Genomic DNA, 23,174 nt, shown 5'->3' with positions numbered 1-23,174 from the left:
TCTGTTGTGTGATTAGTGTGTGTGTCCTACCAAAAGTTGCACAATTGTTAATGCCTGTGTTTGCCAATAGAAGCTGGTGCCATGTCACGTTACAATAATCCATCATAGCACACAGTACACATGCTCTATGTTTTCAGTGTATATAGAGTGATATGTACTCAGGAGGCATGGCTAACATTATAAAACATACTTCAACATGCAATTAACCCAGACATGACTCTATTTTGATGGAGAGTGTTTGAGCATTAACCCATAGTGATAACTTGTGCTTCTACAGAACTGGTCAATGAAAATGAAGGTCTGTTCTATGAGTGAAATATGAAATAGCCCAGAATAACTGAGGACATTGTATAAGTGCTAGACATAAGGCTAGGGTCGTATCTTTTTTTTTAAATTTTTTTTTTTTAATGCCTTCCTGGACTCAGGAGTTTGCTATGTTCTGCAAGCTGTCTTGTCTTGTCATTTTCAGTCTGCCCAATACACAATACACTCAGAAGATGTCAACAAAAAGTAATATTCTCACACCTATTTTCCTATTTAAACTCAGAAACACAGCCCTACACCTTCTGAATTAATGTTTCTCACTTTTACCAAAACTGAGACTGAACCTGTTGTTTTTTTATTCCAGCACCTAAGTTACCCGGAGAGAGCAGCCACACTGATGGTGTGAGCAATGCTGCTAAAAAATAGACAGTGAGAGTAGTCTTTTGATTATTATATTGACTCTATACCACCTTTTACTTTAGGTTCAGTGTCTTCATCTGTCACAGACTTTAGGAAATACAAATGTATCTGCTTCACTCCACCTTTCCTGTTTTTGTTTCACAATAAAAGCCCGCTGACAACGTTTCTCTTGAAAGAATTCCTTTGGCTGTTGACCCTAGGCATTTTACTGTGAAAAGTTTACAGGACCGTGTTGTTGAAAATGGAGTAGCTTGCGCGGCTTCATTAATAAGTGAGGTATGTGCTTTTGTGGAAATACAGTAGTTATAACAGTAAGCCACGACACTGCAGCCACAACAACAAATACTCATGCATGCGGTGTGGCTCATGCAAAACCTCCAGGGCACATGATGCGCACTGCATGCAAAACATCTGAAATACAGCCTCTCTACTATGAACTTAAAGATACACCAGGCTAAATACCCTGGTGTAACATAATACTGTGATACTGACCATCCCTTCTAGACGTGATAGAAGATAAATACTGAGAGGTAACTGAAGTCCTGAGGTAGCAGGCAGAGTGTAAATTGAAAAATAAATGTAAAACAATGTGTCTCTGTTTCCAAATTCTGGTCATATTTTGGGAACAGACATGAGCATGAATCACATACCCATTTTCAGGTTGACTACACCCATGGAGAGCAGAGCAACTAATACAGTATGATAAATATAAATAAAAAAAACCTTTCGGTCACACTTAATGTTATTTTCCACAGACTGAACAAGAGCATAAAAATGAAACAGGGACCAGGCTAATGGAAACCAAAAAAAAAGGCTAATGGAAACCAAAACTAGTCAGTGAGTGGTAGCAAAAACAGGAAATGAAAACTCTGTCACAACTGTCACGACAGAGCATACAGCCTCGGCAAAATGTTTTAAAAAAGCGACCATTACAACATGTCGTTTTGGGGCCTGTCATATAAACTGTTGTGGAAGTCAGTGGAAATCGACCCATTGTGATGTTTAAGTATGAGAAGCCGTTGTTTGACAAACAGGAATACAGAATGAGAACCCAAATGCAGAACAGCAGGCAGTTGGTGAACAAAAAGCGAGTTTTAATGCTGGTAAAAATCTCAAAAAGAACAGGCAGGTGTGCAGGGAAGACTCTGAGATGAGGGAAGGACAAACAAGACTGTATAACACAGGTGTGACAGAAAACAGGGGCATGTTCAATCTCAAAACAGTTGTATGCACCGTTTTGTTTTGGTTTCCAGATTGAACATGTTTCTTCCAAACATTGTGAAACTGTGTGCAAGGGGCACACAGTTTCACAATGTTTGGTGGGACTGTCAGAGGTGTCCCCCAGTCGGCAGCTATATTAATATAAACCAAATTACTTTGCTTTGGAAATGTAGATATAACTTTTCCCATACCAATAAAACCCCTTATAATTAAATTCAACAAGCCCTGCAGTATTAAAAGCCAGTGTGCCTGCGTAACACAACAGGGTGTTCAACACACCCAGGTGTCTGTTTAAATAAATGTTCTGTTGGGACTAAACATGACCGAGATGGAAAACAGGGAAAGGCAGGAAATGACACAAGACATAACACGTGGAGATGACCTACAAAATAAAACAAAAACAACAAAAACACTACAAAACCAGGGATCGTGACAAATATAAAAAGTAGTGACTCATTAGGCAGATCATATGTTTTTATCATGTGTTTTAATTTATTAGCATTACTGTATATCAAAAGTATTTTACCTGTACCGAAAGCTACCCCCCAGAATATATTTGCATATATCCTAATACGCAGATATATTCCGTGGGGTAGTTTTATTTACTGTATAGAAATGCATGCTATATTCAGTTGCGTTTAGTCCAGCACTTACTTTCCACCACAAACATTCAGTAATTATAGCTAAAAGACTGCTCCCATCTGACCTTCTGCTAATGCAAATCTGCCCAGAATGCAATAATGTTACTGTCTGATTCTCACAAAAATCAAACAGCGATACCTGAAAGTTTTGTGTCCTCCCTGGGGAACTATAATGGGTTTGGCATCCTCTACTGTTTTGCTTGATTTACATTCTGCTACCTTCAAGGGAAAAGATACGGGGATGAGCAGGAAAAACTAGGCCACCAGAAAAAAATGAACTCATCACTTAGTGGAGACCAAAGATTGTAATATATGAGACGAGACCAGAGTTAATGTTTTGTTTAAGACCCAAGGTCCTCATGAGAAGCATGAGAAACATAAAAGCCAGAGCGAAGAGTCTGAGCAAGCCTTAAACCTTGCCCATCTGCCAGTGTGGGGAATGATTTCTTTCTACTGAACAAGTTTTAAAAAACCCATTTACCCTTAAAAACAAGTCAAATATTGTAGAACTATGTGAAACTATTCGCCATAAGAGTTTTACTGAGACCCTCAAGGGATTGTGATTGGTCCCAAACCTTTCAGCCACAGGTTTACAGAGCAAAGATGTATCAACTGGGGACCATACCTATGAAAACAGCTGTTTGGAGAAAAAAGGTAATTCCAAGAGAAAATGGGACACGTAGCCTTGGGTCCTTCCACTATTCTTGAACACTGGATGAGAAGCGAAAAAAAACGTAATTCACTAGGAGGGCCGGCTGTAGTAAACAACTCTGTGAAGTAAATACACACCAGGAATAGGATCAGAAGTCAAGATGTGCTCAATGAAACACTGTCAATAACAGCTCCAGAGCACAAGCGAGCATGAGACTAACATGTACCGACACAACATCAATACTGATGTAACCTTTGGGTTATGGTTACACAGAATGATGGTAAAATACACTCACGGTGAAAAAGATATATAATATAGCTGTGAATGTGCATTATATACCTACACTGTGGAGTCACTTTACACTCTGCATCTTGCTTTGTGCAATTTAAGGGCTGATCAGCGCTAAACGGCAAGAGAAGCTTATAATTTTTTAAATCCGTCAGTATCCACTGTAAGAAAATCGACTTCTGATGTTTTGTTTATTGTTAGCCATCACTCTGAATATATGCCAGCTATCATTAAGAACCTAATGACATTTTGATTAAATGCAGAATACATTAATTCAAAGTGATCTTTGAAATATGTGAAATGACCATGGCCTCTCAATGCCACATTATGTGTTGGTGGCACATAATGTGTTGAATTTCGTGATTGCGGCACCGTTGGGTTCAGGGACTTAAACTACTTGGTTAGGTTTAGAAAAAAGATCATGATTTTAATTAATGTAACTATGCTTTCTAACTATGAAATGCAAGTACATCATGAAAGACTGATGCATGTAAGTCAATGCTGACTGTTTTTCACACCGAACAAAAACAGCAGTCTCCTGGGAAAAAAAGTCCTGTGTTATTTTGACCCATTCACCACCCCAACTTTCAAACCGATGTGAATTTTCTTGCTCTTTAAACTAGGTTTGAAGACACAACATTATCCACAATCTATTGCATGAGGTCGCTGAAACAGGGAATTTGTGTACCCAACAACAGAAAGTATCCTTATTGACTTTTGATCATTAGCCACGCTGCATAATGCCATGCTAAAAGTTCATGACCATTTCACGAATGAGATCAGGTTGTATTACATTTTCACCAGCGTGCAGCGGCAAGACCAAATACAATTTTCAGGTGGACCACACCTGTAAAGCGATGCTGCTAGCAGAAAGTTTTGCATTTTGCCATAATGTAGTCCAGACTATGAGCAGGTCCTGATTGAAACTATTATGCAAAAACAATAAAGGAAACCATCAAAGGAAAGCTGTGATACAGAATATGTTTTTTTTTTTTTGTAGAAGAGGAAATCGACATGATAGCAATGTACTGACCAAAGCAATTGCTGAGATCTTGGAGCATGGAAATGTGGTGAAAATTAGGTTGTGTGTTTATCTAAATGTTCCTATCCTACCCAAATCATTTAATGTGGGCACGATATAAGAAAATAACTATCATATGTGTCTGCATGATTCACATCAGGATTGGGAGCAGAGAGAATCAGCACATGGCAGATGATTTGATTATGCAACATGACATTTTTCTGCAAATATAACCGTCAAAGTGTGCCTGAATAGTACATACCATCAATTAATTTGTGTCTTCTATAGAACGTCAAGGAGTGGCGTAACGCTGAAACTGTTTGTGCCTCCCATGAATGTTCAACAATAAGTTAATTATACAGATGTCACTGCTTACCCACTCACATGCTATGTTGTGAGTGTTTGCTGTCATCACATATAACATAATTGCTCACAATAAGTTCAGAAAATTAAGGACCAAAATTGACAGTGAGTCATGATGATAAGAAGACTGGGACACATTTGCAACAGAACAAGGAGGTCGGACCAGAGCATGCTGAGTGTTATGAACAACAAATCAATCTATGAGCAGCTTTATCACACACAGCCTTTTCAGATACTCACATTGTATGTATGTGTATGCGTGAAAGGAGGAGATTTAATTGGCGGAGCACATTATTGCCCTCAAGACTGACACATATTTGCAACTTCTGATTTGACGCCCCCAGAGTAAAGATGACAACATTTGTTTGTGGCTTACAAAACTGTTACAGAAAAAGATGTTGATTTACTGATCTTACATCACTATGGTTAAATTGTTTGTTATATTAAGGCTCAAAAACGATTTGGTTAGAGTTAGTGAAAGATTCTGGTTTGGGTTTTACTACTTTAAGGTTAGGAAACCGACAGCAAGTGTCTGTTTTTTTGTTTGTTTGTTTGTTTTTTTATGCTTGTGCATCCCTTTGTTTTATTCTGTCTCCACTCTCTATTCTGAGGTTTTTTTTTTTTATCCATGAATACAGTAATGGTGAAGTTCATTTATCCTCAGCAGCAGTTTGTGACTCCCAGCATGGGTAATTGATCACAGCTGATCAGAACAGACTGATAGGTGAAAGGAGCAGCTGCTGTGATTGAAGGCATACGTTTAGACCCAGCAGAATTAACATTTAAGTTTCACTTTTAACCTTATATGTCTCTGGCCCGAGTGCACTCTGATGGCATTTTTGTGGCAGCAGGTGTTTTAATCATGCTAGGCTGCCACAAATGACTGAATGTTTTGGAAACTCTGCTAATAAAGAGATCTGTCACAAACTAAAGTCATCTTGTAGATGGCAGCCTCTAGTGGCCATAGCCATTATGATGGAGGCAAAGGAGGAAGTCAGGGGACATATGGTTAAGCTTAAAAAGCAGGAAAGTCTGCAAACAGAGGGGGATCATGGATAGATCAAACAAAAAATGGACTTTTACTCAAGGAAACCCAAGGAGACTGGGGTACTTATTTTAACCAAAGCCATGATCTTTTTTTCCAAATCTAGCTACATTATTTTGGTGCCTAAACCAAGCTAATTTGAAAATGAAACGTAAAAAATTGCTCTTGATGAAAATTGATAACAGCAATTCAATAAGCTTGATGAGGCAGGCCCCTTCTAACCTATATCTGTGGAGGTGATAACCACTAATGAAGCCCCTTCACACAAGTGCTAAAATTCGAAATGGGTGGATTAATCTGGTTTTGACCTTCTTAAGGTGCAGGAAAGATTTACATTGAGGCCCACATTAATTGAATTATGAGCCTAAAAAAACAAATTCATTGTAAAACTACATTATTCATTTGGAGAAAGAACAAAAAATGATCATTGTTTAAATAAGACAAATAGGATAAGGCAAACATACAGGATCTAAAATTCTACATTTGTCAAGCACTGCTGGATTTGGCCACACTGATGATACCTTAAACTCAATAGGCTTTACCACTGCTCCACACCGTACTACATGTGGGTGTCTTGCAGAAAATGGACAGCAAAAAGCAGAAAAGTCCATTTTTCTTTCAAGTATTTTGTTCTGCTCTCTCCTCCTTGTCGAGCTCTGGCCAGAGGAGGAAACCAGCTATTGCGCACAGGAGGGCTGTAATGTGGTTTCAGTGTCTGGGCCCCTGTGGTATAGTACCCTCAGGTGGAAAACCTCTCAGACTGTGTTGGCACATCACTACTCCAATTATCAACAGCAGGAGAGCCCTTTCATTTCTATTACATCTTTCTTCCTTTCTTCTTACTGCTCCCTTCTTCTGCTTTGCCCATGCTCTCATCTCAGCCCCTGGCTCCTTCACCCTCAACACTTTTCCTCTAATCTTCTGTCTCAACAATCATACCTTTTCTATCTGTGTTATACTGCCCTGAATGACTGCCACTCTCAACAAGGAAGTACTTACTTTACTTGGCCAGGATTTGGCCAGGAAATGTCACTCTGAATGGAAGCATATTGGACTCTGAAGATGATCAGACAGGAGAGGATCCTATGATTCAACTCATCTGTCGTAGACAATCACTAAAACACTACAATCCACAAGGGAACTATACTATCACATTCAAGTTGGGAGTCTAATCAGAAGACCAGTCGTATTGATTTCCTTCTCCCTACTTGCACATCACAAGTCCCTTCCTCTTTTCTTCCCCTGCTTTTTTCATTGATTATTCTTTTTTTCCTTCTTCTTTCATTCCACTTACTTTTTATCTGATCCGACAAGCATCCTCAAGTTTTTCCCATTTCTCGTGGCTCTTCATTCCTATCTGTAAATTTCTGTCTTATATTTATGTAATCTAACATTTCAACATGAGCTGTTTGTGAATTAATTAATGGAACATGGTATTGATTCAGAATCATATTTTTTTTTAGATAATTAGCAAATTCAAAGATAGACGTACTTATACAGCTAAAGATAAATCATTGCATTAACCTTATATTAAAGAGTCGATAGTATGAAGTGTGGAATTTCAGGACACTTTCGTTGAAGATTGCATGTACTAGCAAGTAAGATTTTGCATTGATATAGTGAGTGTGACATTTTTTCCTCATAGCAGATGGATAGCAAGGTAATGCACTGTTTGGCAGCTTACAAATCAGGCATCTTGTTCACATTTTCTGCTCCACCACATCAGATAGAACGATCACCAATCATATTTGTTGGAAATATCTGCAGATTCTAGTAATTGATTTATTGAAGCATCCCTATGTGTGACGAGAGCCACCGTCCCCAGAATTACCTATAGATGTCTGTGACATCTGCTGCTACAACCATGATTTTGATTATGAAAACAGAGCCAAGCTTGGGTGGACTGTGAGGTTCCTCTAGGATAAACTTTGCACTTCATGTTTTTGATAAAGTCATCAAGATTGAGTGGTGCTCTAAGTATTAAAAAGCTCATATCACAAACATGAATATATTAAGAGATTAACTAAACATTTTTCTTATCTGTTTTTTGCCCAGAGTTAGATGAGAAGATGAATATAACTCTCATGTCTGTATGGGCAGATCTAGATCCAGGAGGCAGATAGCTTAGCTTAGCATAAAGACTGGAAGCAAGGGGAAACCGCTAGCCTGGCTCTGGATGTTCAAACATCTGCTAAAGCTCAGTAATTATTAACGTTGGTTAAACCTGTGAACAGACAGGAATATAAAGATCTTCTGAATTAGATTTTAACTTAGCCTACACTCTGCAATTTTCCCCAGTGACCAAGTGGGGTATTGCAGCAAAAAATCCCCCAAAAAGCATTTTCCCCATACTCCACCATCATGAAAGAGATGTCTGTAAAACAGGACAGACAGGACAACTTGAACTGAAAACAAGGTCAATGATAAATCTTTCTGTTATTAGTTTTTCATCTATGGAGGTTTTATATTTGTAAAGTTTCCCTGGAGTTGACAAAAGTGATCTGAATATTTGTGACACCACCACAATGTCAAGTAAATATGTTGAGTGGGAACTCGCCTCGGGGCCAGCGACAGAGACATTACTGCACATATTCAGTGGGCCACAATTCCACAGAGGTGAACCCGAAATATTAAACTATCGTACCAGGAGCTCAAAATTATTGTATTTTGAGAAAAATTATCGTACATTATGGCAGTTTTGGAATCATTGTTTGTAAAAAGTATCATACAAATACTATAATTATCGTACATCTGGCAACACTGACCCAGAGGCTTAAACCTTTCTGGTATATACGCCAGGCAAGCAGCTCTACTGGAATGAGCAGACACCGTCTTGGCATCCAGTATTTAGGTTTATTCCGAATACCTTTTTCAGAAAATGTAAATGGGTGTTTTATGAATAAATTAACCACCATAAAGTTGTCATGAATGTTGAAATTAGTTATAGAGACTACAGCTGTTTTTTATAATAGGCTGTATACATGTTTAGTTCTGCTGTTAAGTTAGGCATTTTAACATTGGGGTCCATGAGGATTTACTCAACTGGTCATTTGATGAAATGCATTTTTTGGCACTTCCTCATTGGCTTCATTTCCCCATTGGCTTGATATTATTATCAATCCAGAGCCAAATTCATGCGATGTAAACTAGCAATAATTTGATTATTTGAAATCCTCCAATTGGGGTTACATTCCTTGGAAAAAAAAAAAGACGTCTTTCTCTTTTCCTTCATGACCCTTTCAACACTGAAAATGCAAGCATGTTTTCTAGATGACAAAATACTGCTTATTCAGTGTATAGGTCTCAAAACAAGTCAGCAATTCTCATTTACTGTCTCGAGTGTGATTCAATGTGTGTTTGCAATACAAATATGTCCATGTGTGTCTGCTCCAGTGCTCCACAAGGTCCACTGTCATCATCCAACAAAACACACTTTGTCCTCTGCCCTAAAGAAAACAATAGCAACCGCTCGACTTGGTATTGTTAAACAAACACAATTCATCATTTTAGTACCAAATGACTGCATGCTGGGAGCAGTGAGTGATAAAATAATAAACTCCTTATAGCTGCGGAACTAAAAGACATGATTCATCATTTTGGTGATCCTCCTATATTTCTCTTTACTTGCCCGCTGGGGAGACTTTGTCTTCCCATTATAATTAGCATCAAGGCTCCTTCTGTCTAGAAGCCAGCCAGCAAGGGCACTCAGGGATGGTTGAGTCAATATGTCTTCTCTGCACTTTTTAATACAGAAGTGCAGACTGACTGACAAGTCATTTCAACAGGGCTTGGTTCCCAGATTCCCATCCCTTCTCACAGTGCAGTCTCTTATGGAGGTAACTGACACAAAGCAGCTGTTTCAACTTACCTTCAACACATTTTCAAGGACTGAGAGGAACTTACAAAACTGAAGGGGAAAAAACATGCGCCCTTTTCAGTCAGCGTAGCATGCATTAATAATATTACACTCTATTTTACAGTACTTTCAGACAGCTAAAATGGTTTAAAATAGCTGTAAATGGATGTGGAATATTATGGATGGCAATTTTGCACAAATTACTCTATCAGTAAAATAAAATATATTAGTGGCACTCTGAAAGGTGGAAAATTACAGTCCTACCATTAAATCAAGCAATTGTAAAACAGTATAAAAATGTGCATTAGAAAATAAAAGAAACTTGATAACTGAATAAAAACAAAACTTCCTACAAGAAACCTCTACTGCCAAAAGGAGAAAAAAGTATTATGCCTTATTCTGTACTGCAATTAATAGATTAGTGCACACTAACACAAAACTCTTCACCTTAAAGCTCAAATATAAAATTGCCTGTGACACTTTATTGAAAGTCAAAGGCCTGTGAATTGCAGGAGTAAAACATTATCAACTACAACTACTTTACATAACCTAAATTTGCTTTGCCAGATACCTTTGGAGGCACTAGAATCATAATTTCAGCTTGGATTATGTTCAGTGGCAATATTTTTTCCGGGGAGGGACACATGGTGAATAGGATGAATGTTGGGACAGGATTAAACAGTTTGGTCAGATCATGGATCATGGGTTTGGTGAAATACAAAGGTCAATGCAATTAAACAGTAAAATAGGCTTTTTCTTTATTTTTTACAAAGCAGGGTCTGTGACACCAGACACTGACCTTTCCTCATGTCCTAATTAGGACAGGTTAGCATGCTAGTACACCAAACAAAGACGACAGTAAACACGCTGAGCCTGCCAAACATCAGCATCTTAGCATTGACATACATCAGGCTGATAATACGTCATTCAGAGTAGGCTCACATCGCCACACCCCCTTTAGGGGCGGGGGGTCAGTAATACGTGACGACTCTCATCATTATTACATATTGCTGCTGTGCAGTGGACTTCTGCGTCTACAAATTATGCTCTAGGTAACCTGCAGCATCTGATATGTACGTTCCAAAATGCAACATTAATTTATTAAGCTATTGTCAACGCTCACATTCAGTTACGTGGCAAAACAATTATAAGACATGTCTGTGAGACAAACATTTGTTTAACAAGAAATACAATCTTATAGACATGTCAAAATTATATTCCAAAAAATTGTTAAATTGCAGCGGCATCAATAGGATCTTCACCTTTCAATCCCCCAAAAGAGGTCCCGGCCATGACATTGTGCAAAGAGCCTGTATGTGTAGATCTGTTGTAGACTATTGTATGCATGTTAGCATGCAGATGTAGCTCAAAGCACCACTGTGCCTGCTTAAACACTGCCTCACTGAGCCGCTAGCATTTCTTCCTAAAAATAGAAACATCTTCATATCTGGTTCATCAACAGTGAGAAAATCTTGTACATGTGCTCTTTTTTATATCACTAAGGTAACTGTTATCGAATGCAAATAAGATACAAAAATAAAATACATATGAAAAATGAAAAAACATTTCTCTCATAACACCTGAAGCAGCATGAACTCTTTATGATCAACAAACAGAACTTGCACCATTTTAAAAAGTGTGTGTCTACTATGATGTTATTAAAAGGCAAATATGGCTCAGTCTAAGTGATATGAAATTCTGAAACAGTGCCCAAGCCCTGTTTCGCCACCACCTTTAAAAGATGGTGGTTTTCGGATAATCACTCAAAAAGTTAGAGGTGGAATGTTAGAAGTGATTGAAACTGAACACTTTGCCCTTTCAGAGACGAATGAGCCAAAATTGTACGAGAAAAAGCAGCGTATACTTTTTTCAATGTCACCATTAGTGACAGAATTATTTTGTACATGTGCTGCCATTAATGTGGCCACGCCTTGCGTATTTCAGCTATCCTGCATGAACTCCATGCCCTCTTGGTTGCTGTGCTGGGACTCCACGTGCAGCTGCAGTGGTGGCCTATTCCCTTTTTTTTCCCCCACCCTGTTTTTGTCCATCCTGCCACTGTAATGTATCTGAGAGAATAATGAAAACAAATAACACAAACCAGCTTCTTCACTGGAGTTGAGTAATGAGAAAGTGTGGGTATAAAGGGTGGACTGGTGTAGTTGTTTAAAGGTAACACAAGTGGAGCAGCTCTTTCTTCCCCTCTGAAGGTTACAGAACAACAAGATTAAAGGAGCGTCAGTCTGCAGCCTCAAATGTTTGGCAAGGAATGCATCTCTGCGAAGAAACTGAGGGTGAAAATGGGAGGGTGTGCGAGGGATAGTTGAAGAGGAGGAACAATGGAGTGAAAAGTGAGAGAGATATTGGGGGAGTTTGGTGAGACATTTAGGAGGAGACGACAGTGTGATGATGGGTGAAGAGGCAAGTGATGGATGAGACAGGGAGAGAGAGAGGGAGACAGAAAGAGAGAGGGAGGACGGGGGAGAGCAATTGTGCTGTTCTTGACACCTCCACAGAAAACACCTTGGCAAGCTGTCAATCAGACAGGCTCGCTTGATTGATTTTCTCCTCTTTTCAATCAGCATTTCACTTTGCGTCCCTCTCTTCCTGCAGAATGTGCCCTGATGCCAACGTTCTGCTTTTTTTTTCTTCACGTCCTTTATGCTGCACACCAGGGCCAAGTGGTGACTGTCACACTGTGAAGTCGTGACATAAATTAGGTTAGAAATGAAAAAAATATGCTCTTGTTAATATCATCTCTGCACAAGTAATCAGGGCAAATTTGAACTATTTTTACATAGGATATGTGCACCTGGGAAATACTGTAATGGAAGATTTGAATGCCCCTGCAGCAGCAGGAAGGTATTCAGAGCATATGATGATAACTATATTCAGAGATAAGTAAATTGAGAGTGGTTTAGGTAGTTTAAAAGGGACAGTTCATGCCAGGATCGAAAATGCATAATTTTCTTCTTACCTGCAGTGCCATTTATCAATCTAGATTGTTTCAGTCTGAGTTGATTGGTGTTGTTCAGCAGAATTAAAATAGTTCCTACGTGACACTGCTCACAACGACGTCTGTGGATTATCTTGAAAAACTAGGTTATGACTTCTGAAAAGAAACATTGCTGTTGAGTTTTTTAGGGGCCATACACAAGCTGCATCTTTTGCACCCTCCATTTTGTTGTTTTCAATGGCCAATTCGATTGGCCACCCCAGATGCCACTCCATTATGATTGGCTATCAGCCCCGTCAGTTTGAACAGTCTGACAGGTAAACCGAATTTTCATTTATAGGTGCATTATAGCCTTAAAACTGAGAGTCAGTGATCGGCCATTGTAGTGTCTAGGCTGACTTGGCAATTGCTATTGTACTATTTACTTTTGGAGGAATAATTTCTTGATAATAAAGTATGCATGCTTTATTTTATATTTGTGTGGTGTCACTCTGTTGTGTTGTAATTGGTATTTATATTTTAAACTAATCTATAAACAGTAATGTAAGACAATGCAATGTAGGTAAGAGTAGTGGAGAAAAAAAATGGTAAATCAAGGCAGTGACGACACATGTGCCCGCAGCAGCACCCTTGCATCAGTCAGTGCCCCCCCCCCATGCCCCTTGTGAACTTCACTTTAAAAAAATGGTACACTACATTTTATCTAGGACAAATGAGAAAATGGATAATTCATGCATCACTAATATGTAGTAGCTAAACGTAAAAGCTTGAGTTTGGCATCATCGCCTCAAAGGAGAATCTATATGTTACGCAATGTTTTCCGAGACGAGATAACAGTCAACTCCTTTTGATTTGATTATGGCACAAGCAGATTGCATGTACAGTAAGTGCACCTGCCTCGCCTCTGCAAATAAACATACAGGAGAGTAAACTCATAAATCAGAGGGGACGCAAACAATGAGCAGAGTAACCTTTTCATTGCCTTCCGAAAGGTTAACAAGCAGCCAATAAAGCCCAGGGCAAAGCCACAAGTCTCATTTGGAAAAGAACAAAAACATGCGGTGTGTTGTAGCTCCACACCTGCTATACTGTAAACCTATATAAGCTCTGTAAAATTTCCCAGCTGCCAGTCTATCTTTTACTTCCTCCTCTTCACACATAGATTATTCCCTTCTTGTCTCACAGCAGTATTTCTGAGACTGGGGATTTTCTAAGGATTATTACTCTTTTAATGTGTTGTCATACCATTTGAATTTATGCAGATGACAGTGTTTATTGCAGCAGTGGGACTCAACGCCCCTGGCTGTGTCCACTTTACACTTGTGCAGCTGACTCAGACGGAGGGCAAAATTCCTGTGGTAAAAATATGTGAGCGAGGATGGCGGAGGTGTGTCTGAGAGACAGAGCCTATTGATTTCCATGCGGATGGATGAATAGATCAAATGCTTTTGCTTTTTCTCCTCAATTCCCCCAGCATCCGTGAAGGCCAAGGCCAATCAAATAGCCACCAATTGTTTTGGTTTTTTCGTGAAATAGTGGGGCAAGTGGGACCAGGTTTTATATTAATCAGAGAGACAAATGGGAGAGGGCATGTGGGAGGCGTCTTGGGAGAGAAATTCTGCAGTTATAAAGAGCAAGTGGAAGTAAAAGCTGCAAAAAATAAGGAACAAAGATGAGGAGTAAATATCAAATAACTGCAAAGCACATGACAAGCGCAGGTTTTAATGTAAAGGACACCCCACACACTCACACACCAAAGAGTGATGGATAGAAAAAACGGAGAAAATGCATGCATGCATCGATTGAAAAAAAAGGATACAGAAAACAGTAAGTGCAAGCAGAGAAAGCGGGAAATTACAAGAGAGAGATGTGCAATTTGCCCCTCCACCGGCCGCAACAACATAATAAGGTGATAAAATCAGACAGCTTTGCTTGTTATTTTAGCGATGACATCTATCCATCATTCAGCAGCCATCTTCACAGCTTACCAACATGTCAATCACTCCATCCTTCTCACATCCCACCAGTTCCAACACTGGCCAGGAAGTGAAATCAATTATCTTAGCAGCCCTTTTCTTTCCCCCGAGCTCTTGACCCTGTTGCTTTTTAGCATTTACCATGAATATGAAATTCATGATGTAGATTACTTTCCTGATTACAGAACTGCCGTCTTCCTTTTGCAATGTGAATAGCAGGTAGATGTAATCGGGGCCCGGTGGCAAAGGGGTCCTTATTTAGTTTGTGAGTGAAGATAGCAACAGGGAAATGAAAAACCCTGTCTCATTTCCTGTCTGCTACAGCCGCTATGAGGTTTCAAAGCACAAAATGTTCCTCTGGTGATTCATATCGCTCAGCCCTTAGACTCCAACCGTAAACTAAACACAAAATTGCTTTTTTCACTTTCTCTGTAGGCCACTGTGAAGGCCTGTGTTGAAGAGGGCTTGTGTGGGGGCCCATTATGCAAGGAACCATGCATTTCACAATTTCCTTTTGTCCTTAGCACACTGGCAAGGCCTCAAAGTCTCATTCAGCTGGGTCACACTGATAGCCATGACTCCAGGCCTAATTAGTCAGGAGGAAATATAGTTGCATTTATTGCATTTTATATCCTGTCTGCAACAGATAGAGGCTTCATAAATATTGTAAGTTCGAGATACCCAGACGCCAGACGGTTATTAAAAATGAAAGCAATGGTTGACCTCTAAATACACCATACATTTCCTCCTGTTGTACCCTGCACTGCACCTGCATGGGGCCTCCCAGGGAAGAGAGGGATGAGTGAACCTCGAGGTGCCTCAGCATCATGTCAGAGATCCCTCGCTCCCCGTTTTGCCCCGACAGAAACAAGTGTTGATTGTCCCGAGCCTGCAGAGAGCCACCGGGGAGAAAGGCCAGAGATTAAGGCAGACAAGTGAGCCCTCACTTGTGAGAGAAAACACGTTACAAACATACAAAAGTGTCACATTAGAGCAACTCCCTGGTGGGGAAGGAGATGATGCTGAATTGCTGAATTTCAAGGCAGCTATGTTTTTTAGTACAGCAGCAGTAAACTGAGTGTCTTGTGTTTTGGGTCAGGAATGTGTCACACTTGCAATCAGTCATTTAATTTCCCCTGAATGACAGCACAGATGACTGAGAGTCAAAGAAGAAGAGAGAAATGAGAGATATTTAAGGGTGTTTTCATATCAGGCACAGTTGTTTCATACAATTTCTCCCCCCTTCCCTCTCCCCAGCTCTCACATTAGTAACGTTGTTCCGTGCTGGAGTACACTTTCGTATGTAGACACTCGTATACAATAGGTTGCAGTATATACAAGTTTGCAATCTACCAATACACGTTTATTAGAGTCAACCACTCGCGTCATACATTTGGCACTTTAGTTTTTGTTCCATGCGGGAAATGGGCCCGTTGCTGCATGGATATGAAGGTCGGGGGAGACAGGAGGCGTTGAGGAATACCTTTACAACTTTACTGACTGCAATTTGCAGTCGTCCGTAAGGTGAGAAACAGACCAGTCGTTAACTAGAAAATTATCTTTAGGTTTCCACAGTGCATTTAAAAAGGTGTGGACAAGTTACCTAACCAGTGACAGTAGTTATGTTATTGTAATGGCAGTAAACGGGCATGGTTGCTTTCATACCTCCTGGGATCATGCCCAAGCACACATGAATCATGCCTGACACCACCTTTTCAAATGGAGTATGCCAGAGTCTAGTACACGTATGTTCACTCTTATCAAATGAACTGGACTTTAGGGTCTAGCGTACTCATATCCAGCACATAAGTGTTTCTGTACTTGGTATTATATGTGGCCACGGTTCTGTCTCCATTTTAAAGTAAGTGTGAGGGAGGCAGTTACAGCAAGCCAGAACTTGCACTATGAGCCTAATTGAATGCTGTGATGGGAGCTGTCTATTTTATTACCTCAGTATATTACCTGCTCTCACCCTTTTCCTCTAACATTCAATCTGGCTTTCTATGTAGGTGTTATCTCACAGTGGCACAATAGCAACAGGGATAGTTGCTGAATGCTGTGGGGAATGTAACAGTATGAACAGATTATGTACTCCCAACAGATGCAATGGGAATCCAAATGAACTATATAAGAATATTTGTTGTTTGATTAACTTTGTGGACCTGTCACATTTTATTTATTTTTTTTAGTTATATGCAGGCAGGAAACCGGAGACTTAAGTTACGACGCAGCTTTTTCTGTCGCATAACCTCTCAACATTGGCTCTATTACTTTAAAAATGATTAGGTTGTGTGTGTTTGTGTATTAGAGCCTTTTGTCTGATTACAAGAGAACACACACAAACAAGCAGTTGCACACACCTTCAGTGTCACTGTCTTTCCTTAGGTCACTAAGCTCTCCAGAATGGAAACAGTTTAGCAAATCAGTGTCAAGTTAAAAAAAAAAGACATTGGCTGATCAACATCGTTGATTACTGTAATTCAACAACATATCATAATATGTGTTGCATACAGTATATTGTTCGTAAAAGATGTGTTTAAAAGTCAAGGTTTATCTTCTTTGAATTCTTCTCTGCAGTGCTGCTTGAATGAGTCATCAGTTGTATTTATATTCCATTCACTGACTTTTTAATCCAAAGGTGAACTAGTTTCTTGAAAATCTAAAAAAGATCACTCACTGTGTTGTGTGCAATGCTGGTGTCAGTTGATCAATCACTTAAAGCCAAGGCTGCAGAAGAAGTAAGTTTCTGCAAACTGCATATATTATTATTTATATTTGTATTTTTCATACATATTATATCACAGTTCTTATGTCACGTAGTCTGATTTCATGTAAATGAGCTGGCTTTATCATCAGGAGGTGGAGGATGGTGGATGTAAAGAGACAAAGACGAGACAGCAGCGTCCATCGTTCCAGACCAACAAACATCAACACTGGTTCTTTCTAAGCGAGACATTGCTCTGTTTATAGTGGTGATTGTAACCCCAAAACCGGATGTTTAAAGCCAAAACAAACATCTTTTCCTAACCATAACCAAGTGGTTTTGTGCTTAAAGCAAACCACATGTTTACGCATTGCTGAAATGTAAAGAAATGTGAAGTTTCGACAATTTTGCTACACAATTCGGTACAAATGTGACATATCCATGGCTTGCAGAAACAAACAGACACCATTTACTCTGGCGATTTGGTTGCCACTTTTGTCCAGACAGATAGGCTCCATCTAAACAACAAATGGATGTACTGATGGACATTTTTAAAATGAAATATTCGCACATCCACGATCTCAGATCAGGGTGCATTAGAAGGAATCATTTGAGTCTTAAGAATAGAAAATCTCACACACTGCGCTTGATCAGCATCACAGTTTATTGTTTATATTAATGCTTTGGTCCCTCTGGACGTTTTTCAAGAGTCGTTTATACAATTTAACCCTAACCCCTAACACAAACGGTAGTCCTTCTCCTAACCCTAAAATATGTGAAATACTCTTGACAAAGGTCCAGAGGGACTGAAATATTAGTATAGCCAATAAACTGTGATGCTGAGCAAAGTGGGGCGGGATCGTCTGTTATCCAGACTCACGGATTGTAATCACCTGAATTTTTCCTCTAGCGCCACCGTTTGTCCAGTACTTTGGTTAATAATAAAAAAACAGGCAAAACAACTGCCATTTTGATCAGCCTCAGCTGTCCTTTGCATTTAGGGCTAATTAGTAAATGCTATCATGCTAAACTAAGATAGTCAACATGGTGGACATTATCCATGGTAAACTTGAGCATGTTAGCTTTGTCGCTGTATGCATGTTAGCATGCTGATATGAGCATTGAGGTCTACCCGTGTCCTCTAGTCTTGCTTTCATTACATTTCAGTTGAGAATCCATTGGTTACTTGTGAGAGGAAAAAAGAGAAAAGATAGATAAAGATAGTGATTAGCCTATAGCTTTGCCTCACACCCCTGATATCAAGTGTACTGATTATAGTCATGCACGGCTGCACAAGGCCAAGAAAGGTTGTATCGTATGTCATTGCAACGATTGCCATCTAATCTTTTCTGATCCACGTTAATGACCAAACCTTACGCTTTGTTTGCAAAGGTCAAGTTCATTAGACATACTACAGGCTGCGATGAAAAAAATCAAAAAGTTCATATCTCGTTAAAATCTTGCCATATAAATCATCTGGCGAGAGCAAGAAACAGTTATTTTTTACCACCTTGAAATTGCTAAATAAAATCACTACAGACTTGAACTTGAAATACCCTGCTTCTGTTGCTTTTCTGCCATCTCCCTACCGTTCCTGTCCTCGTCAGGATTCAAGCAGGTAAAGTAGAGATGAGGAGCAGTACAACCAAATTGAGTTTTCTGCAGCATACATGGAAGTATACAGCGGCAGTCTGTTTGTCCCTGTAAATCCCACTGATCCGCCACAAAATCCAGCCTCAACCACAGAGGGCTCTGTCTGGGGCCCAAGGCAAGCCCTGACAGGTGGTGCTGTCCTGAGTATTGGCAAGGTGACTGTCTGCTGCAAAAGGACAGTGGGGATAACGCCTAAAAATTTTGCTGTATAGAGATCCACACAATTCTCTTTCTCTCTCTGTGTTTTCATACAATGAAATATTGCCTTATTATCATACATTTTTATAACCGCATCATTAAGCTCCAAGAGAAATCAGAGCCGCCTGCTCCAAAAGATGTAAATGTGTTCTTAGGGAGAGCTAGTGGAGAGGAAATCAAATTCCACAAACATACTATGTTCACATACATATCAACAAGAACGAAAGGACGTATCCATGAATCGCAGCCGAAGTGCATTTATCTAAAGCTTTGAGAAACATGACAGGCCAGAAAGGTCCATTATGACAATAATGCAAAGCTCACTTACACCAGCAGGGCTTCTCCTCTATCTTCAAAGCTATGAAATGTACTTACTATTGCAGCTATTTTAGACCAATTGCTTGGTTGTCTTCCTCTGTTTGTCTAAGAAGTGAAAGCAAAGCCGAAGTTCCGCCTTAACAGACTCTCATACATTGAGTGTAGAGCTCCCTGCTCCCTGCCTCAGTCCTTACTGCTGGGAGTGTGTCGGTGTTCACACATGTATAGCGGGGTGTGTATGTGTGTCCCGACCATGTGTCTGAATGTGTGCGTGTGTTCAGCGTTGCAGAAATTTGGTGGTCTGTGTGCAGCCGCCACCATAACTCATTAGTGCAGTGGGACCATTGGATGAGGCTCAGTGCCTCAGATGTGGTAACAGTGACACCCACAGGAGAAGAAATATACCTTCCTGCCAGAGGGAAACAAATCCCCACCACCTCCACTGATTATACCCTGGGTGCAAGCAGTTCATGGAGACATATTGGCCAAGGGTAAAATAATGAAATATTAATGGCAACAATTTTTTATCCCTATCTTAAATAGGCCAGGAGAAAACTTTCTCAGCAAGAGTATTACAAATGACATGCTTTGACTGTGTGCTCCACAGTACTGTTTGTACCTTACAGTAGTCTGTCTCTCTCTGCACAAAGCAAATCTGTTCTTTCGTTTGGCATCAGGGTGTCTCTTGAAGAGACAGTTCCCACAGGAGGATTCTTGTGATCTCTGTCATTGCTTTACATCTGACACATTATCTTGGGAACTATTAAAATGATCATCAGCTATAAGATATTTTTGGCTTACGGGGGACAAGCGGGACTGCAATATATTGGAAGTGTGTTTACTAATGTAAGCTGAAGCTCAAGGCTGTAAAGATGGTAAGCCAGACTCACAGGAGGCTCTGTGATAAGTCCAAAGAAGAAAAAAACTTCTTCTGAAAAGATATGGTTTCCATGTGCTCTCCACTCAGTGGATATTAGCCTTTTAATCATTTTAGTGTACACATCAGACCCGATTAGCTGAGACATAAACCTTCTTTATTCAGATGATACAGTATATTCATGATGGGACTTCTTTCCAACTAATGCAAGTTTACTCTATAGAGTCAGAAATGTAAACTTTGAATTAGTAACAGTAACAGTACATACAGTCGGGCTGTGCAATATGATTAAATATATATCGTCTGACGACAAAAAAAACATCTATCGTTTCATATTATGCTATATTGTTTACTTCGTTTACATCATCTGATAATGCTTTGCGTCTATTCGGATGGCCGAGAGGGCGTCTGAACAATGCACAGCGCCAAAACAAACAAAGATGGAGGAGCTGAAATGTTACTGAATGTGGAGATTCAGCACAAGAGACCAACCAGCCTACTCAAAACAAGGAGGAACTGGTACCCAAAAGAGGGGCTAATTCTGTCATTTGGACGTGGTTTGTGTCTGAAGAGTCAGACGCAGAACTAGGAGTGGGTAAATACACAAATATACTTGATGCATTGCAGCTTGTTCCACGTGCAGTCTGTAAAATCACTTTATCGCAAACATTGACTATAAATTGTCTTGTTTTTTTTTTTAGCCCCTGGCACGAGACTCACTTTGGCGTTTCGTTTTTCCCTCCATCTCCTACAGCTCTCTGCCTCTTACAGACACACACACACACACACACACACACACACACACACACTAAAAGCAGGGTTTTTTTTGCAGAGCTCCAGACTGTGACTCTTTAGTCACATTTTACGACCACCAGACACCAGCGCGACTTGGAAATCTTTGCATTATGTGAACTGGAGAGCTGTTAGTCTGTTTTCAGCTCACAGTAGATGAATCCTCATTACCGTTTAACTTTCTACTAACGCTAACATCCAACTGTTGACCGGAAGCTTCAGGTCAACAACAAAAACATCAACGCTTCCAGCCTGAGATGAGCCGGGTATAACTTTTAGACTTTACTTTATTTAATATTATAACTGCATTTTATTTAAGTTGATCAAAACATTTTTAACTTTATACTATGGCATTTTTAACTGTAGTTCTTTAATAATTTTGTACTGTAGTTTACTGAAGTTTAGAGGAGGTTTCAAAATATCGATATATATATCACCCCGCCCTAACATACATTCATTCATTCATTCATTCATTGTCCGTAACCGCTTGTCCTCACAAGGGTCGCGGGGGGGGCTGGAGCCAATCCCAGCTGTCATCAGGCGGAAGGTGGGGTTCACCCTGGACAGGTCGCCAGACTATCGCAGGGCCGACACATATAGACAGACAACCTTTCACGCTCACAGTCAAACCTAAAGGCACTTTAGAGTCACCAATCAACCTGAGCTGCATGTCTTTGGACTGAGGGAGGAAGCCGGGGACCCCTAACATACAGTACACTCATATACTGTTCTCAAAGCTGGGCATACACTGTACAGTTTAAGCCCTTTTTAGAAATGCATCCGTAAATCATCTGCGACATAAAGCCAGAGCTTACCATTTATGTGCTCATATTGTGTGATCTGAATTTCAAGCCAAGACATGAGTGCTCACAAGGTATGTGTGAAACGTAAAATAAAATGGACCACTGGCCTCTGCCTCAACAAAGATGTGAACGTCCAACAGGTTGATCGGCCATCATTGATCCTCACTCTCCACCCTGCACAACAAATGACACCCGACAAAGCTGTATTTTTTGTCAGACACTTAAAATGAATTGTGGGGCTCAAAAAACAGGTCAGAAACAGGCTCATATCGAGCATGCCCAGCTTTAGATGCAATTCTGAAGCAGCTGCACTTCACAAGTTTTTCTCTTTTATGCTACTTTATACTTTACTACATTTCAGTGGGAAATAATTTACGTTTTACTGCATCATACCAAGATTTCGAAAAACTACAATAGCCATATAAAATGTGATCAATGGCTTAATCTAGAAAACTAGTGTATTAAAAATGAGCTCCTACTCAAATAGCTAGTGTTAAAATGCTTATTGCCACATTACATCAGTATAATAATGTAACACTAAGTCTGCAGTCTACTGACTAATGAGTGTTTTTGTTATTTAAAGTACATTTAACCGACAAAACGTGTGTGCGAGTGCAAGACTTGTACCCGTTATGGACAATTTGTCATAGTGAAATTGCTATTTTTGCCTAAGTAAATGAGCTGAATACTCTGTCGTCATCAGGAGAGCACCATGGCACTGTACAGTATTTGTACTAGTTTGTTTGTGTTATTATAGACATCAACAAAGGATCTGGGATTGGATTAGGCACATAACAGCAAAGAGAAGATGAAGTAAAGTGAATCATCTGTCACTCTGGTTTCCATCTGCCCATGAAATGGACAAATTACTCTGTGCTGCGTCCAAGCCTGAAATAACACGAGTCAGGTAACTTACGGACAACTCTTCTGTCCTCAGTGTACATATTTAGGTTCTGTATGTCATCAAAAACATCACTCTCTTACCTATTTCCATGCTGCTCATCAATTACCCATCTGGCTAAGCTAAAAGATATTTTGTTGTCCGTGTCCTGTGAATGCCAAATGTTGCCTGTACAATTTCGGCTGCGTACTCTCCAGCTGCTGTCTGCTTGGCCGTGTTACTTTT

The 23,174-nt window shown here is 39.8% G+C and overlaps 1 long non-coding RNA gene across 4 annotated transcripts in view; it reads right to left on the bottom strand.

The window, feature by feature from the left end:
• LOC148189155 (uncharacterized) overlaps window positions 1-23,174 on the bottom strand; it is a 57,833-nt gene that overhangs the window by 22,041 nt on the left and 12,618 nt on the right. The window contains exon 3 of one of the 4 annotated variants that reach the window (XR_015776880.1): window positions 10,591-12,467. The exons of the other annotated variants lie outside the window; for them this stretch is intronic. This is a non-coding gene — a long non-coding RNA (uncharacterized LOC148189155). Of the gene's footprint in view, window positions 1-10,590; window positions 12,468-23,174 lie in introns of those variants that run through there. 4 annotated transcript variants of the gene reach the window in all.

The sequence above is a fragment of the Plectropomus leopardus genome, chromosome 7, assembly GCF_026936395.1.
Source record: "Plectropomus leopardus strain MGB_pleo_1.0 chromosome 7, ASM2693639v1, whole genome shotgun sequence".
NCBI classification, from domain to species: domain Eukaryota; kingdom Metazoa; phylum Chordata; class Actinopteri; order Perciformes; family Serranidae; genus Plectropomus; species Plectropomus leopardus.
Note: the sequence above shows the minus strand (reverse complement) of the source record. Positions and strands in the feature narration are given on the sequence as shown.